This window comes from Mytilus edulis, unplaced genomic scaffold, assembly GCF_963676685.1.
Source record: "Mytilus edulis unplaced genomic scaffold, xbMytEdul2.2 SCAFFOLD_804, whole genome shotgun sequence".
NCBI lineage: Eukaryota > Metazoa > Mollusca > Bivalvia > Mytilida > Mytilidae > Mytilus > Mytilus edulis.
Window position 1 is genome coordinate 1 of NW_027267226.1, and position 3,239 is coordinate 3,239.

Consider the following 3,239-nt stretch of genomic DNA (forward strand, 5'->3'; position numbering starts at 1 on the left):
TAAAACTCAAATTATGTTCAGTTGAGAACACATGTGTAGTATGCACCTTGCTTATTCTAAACTATAAAAAATTTAAATGAACGGCTTTGTCTTAGATATTCTTTAAATGATCCTTGATTTTGTCCCAGAAAAGTTCTTTTGCGTTGTTGTCTTCGCTCCAAGCGGCATAATTTGATAACTTTATGAACGAGTAAATTGCTGCATTCATATTTTTGAATTCAACTTCTCCAGCATGACAGGTAAAATTGTTAATGATCCTTCTTTAGTAAGTTTGATTCGAGCCACATCAAGCTGAAAGAGACACCATTCATTTTTCGAAAAGTTATTAGAAAAAATAGGGTATAACTGTTTTGCTCAAATTCATATGATCAACGATATTGTCAGCAAACACTTTCCCAACTTCGAAATCCCTATGCGGAATACATAGTTTGAATCCTTGTTCAATTTCTATTTCCTTGATGAGTTTGTTTTTCACCCACGTTAAATCTTCATAGCAGTATATCACGTAGGCAACATAAACACTATTATTTTGTGTCAGCTTGTGATAATTTCTATAGCGCGATCGGATGTTGTATAGTTGGAAACGGATGCGCCATCTACAAAAGTAGACAATGATTGTTGCAAATAAAATAACACCAACTAGACTTCCAATTGACACTGCAATAATTAAGACGATATTTTTACAGCTTTCGGGAGTCGGGTTGTATTTGGTCAGAAACTCTGAGTTGTCACACTTGTCTTCTTAGCATTTTTGATTTCAACTTTTGTTGATTTCATCCAGTCTCTGAACCACAGTAGGTCACAAGAACACGTGAAATGATTATTTGAAAGATCAATTGTCTTTAAATTATCAAGGACATTAGATGGTATAGATTTTGAACTAATCATGCTAATTCTATTATTCTCCAAATTAAGTATTTGTAGTGACTTAACCTCTTTAAAAGTAAGGGTACCATCCGTCCAAGGCACAATCATGTTTTTCGCCATCGAGAGCTTCCTCAGCTTTGGGAAATTGTGAAGGAAGTATTTAGGGATATAAGTGATTTGTAAATGTTCCAAAAACAGTCTTTGAAGATTTTTTAAAGGTTTAAACATGTCACGGATCTTTTTTTCTGTAAAATTGAAAACGTTATGTGACAAATCAAGCGCAATGATATTCCTACATTGAGAGAAAAGTGTTTGCGGGGGAAAACGTTCCCATTTTTGCGTACCACATGGTAAAACGGAATCGTTTTGTCATATAAAAGCTAAGTTGTTCTAAAGACGAGCTATTGAATGCATACGGGCTTATTTCTAAGCTATGTCCTTGCATGTTCATCAAATTGAGTTCCTTTAGGCTCTTTAATTCTGAAAACGTATTATTATGCAACTGATGTATTTCAAGTTCGTTTAAATATAAAATTTTTAATGATTGTAGACATCGGAATTTTTCTTTTAATTCTGCAAGTGACCTTAGTTGTGTATGCGAGAGGTGTAATGTCGTTAATTTAGAGAGTCCGTCATCACAAAATGCTGGGATTTCAGATAAAGGATTATCGCCCAAATGTAACCATCTTAAGCCTGAGAGTCCTTTCAGTTTTAGGTTTCGAGTTGATATTTTGTTCCAATTTATGTCTAGGATGATCAACTCTTGAAACTGTGCAAACCATTTTCCATTGAATGTTTCAATAGCATTGTTTGTTAGAGTAATTGTTCGTATCTTGCATCCTTTGAGTCCACCAAACAAGTCATCAATGTGCTTGAGTTTCATGCTTTTTAAAATCAATGTATTTATGTAACCTTTCGGCAGACTATTAAAGCTGTTAGCTAGATCACTACTATTTATTTGATCATTGCCAGAAATGTCCAATGAACATAACCAAAGCATATCACTGAATGCGTTGTTGTGAATGGATTTTATTTTATTGTATTTTAAGTTCAAGTCAGTTACATGAGAATGCATCGATGATATATTTCCCAATGACTCTCTAGAAAGTATCTGCAAGCCGTTATTGATAAATACTACTTTGCTTGTTCCATTTGGAAATTTCGGAATGTAGGTCAATTCTCCTTTTAAACTTCCATCGCATGTTCCTACGTATATTCTGTTTTTTCCTCTTCCTTTATGTCTACATGTACAATGAGTGTTGCAGATTGTATTTGATAACACCATTGGTAAAATTGTAAGAAGTAGTAGAACATGCATAATGTCTGAAACAATATCAAAAGATTAATTCAAATAATGTATAAAATAAGGACGAGTTGATCTGAGGTGAAAAATTAAAATTATATTATTTTTTTTAAATTCAATATTTAATTTGAAAGAAAAATTTAGAGTAACATAGAATAAATAGGCATTGGATCTTAATTAAGGGCGGATCAAGGTGGGTTCTAACCGAGGAGAAAGGGATAGGGTGTTTCCAGATATATGTCCCCATTCAAATGCATTGATGGTCACAACAGGGGTTTCAAATCCCCGAATACCTCTGAATTCGCCTCTATAAATGTTGATAATATTTCAATAAAATCATTATAGATACCTAGATTGAAAAGGTTAAAAAGGCTAAACAAAGTACAAAGTTGAAGAGCATTTAGGACGAAAACTTCCTAAAGATAATACTTCATACAGCTAAGGATAGCTTTTCCTGATGTAAAATTATCCTTCGTATTTCAAAAAAGTACAAGCTTTGCAAAAAGTTATTATATACATATGTAAGTATGATAAAATTAGTCTTCGGGGAAACATGTATAGAATCCCGCCACATTCTGTATATATGTGTCTGTGCCAAGTCAGGAGCCTGTAATTCAGTGGTTGTCGTTTTTTTATGTGTTACATATTTGTTTTTCGTTCATTTGTTGTACATAAATAAGGTCGTTAGTTTTCTCGTTTGAATTGTTTTACATTTATGAATTCGGGGACTTTTATATCTGATTATGCGGTATGGGCTTTGCTCATTGTACGGTTACCTATAGCTGTTAACTTCTGTGACATTTGGACTCTTGTGGAGAGTTGTGTCATTTGCAATCATTCAAAATCTTCTTTTTATATATACTAAAACATGGGTTAAACAATCTTACTAAAATTCAGATCTATACCGACTCGCATGCTCTGATATCGTATTGACATCAGAGATCTCCGTTTTGAATAGATTTGGGTTTATTTTGAACTGTTTTACATTTGTCATTTCGGGGCTTTTTATAGCTAACTATGCTGTATGGGCTTTGCTCGTTGTTTTAAGCCGTGATCTAAATTTAATTTC

General features: G+C 33.3%; 1 pseudogene; it reads right to left on the minus strand.

Annotated features, from left to right (window-relative positions):
- Positions 1–34: 34 nt before the first annotated feature.
- LOC139505027 (toll-like receptor 13) lies at positions 35–2,186 on the minus strand (annotated as a pseudogene).
- Between the last annotated feature and the right edge of the window lie 1,053 nt (positions 2,187–3,239).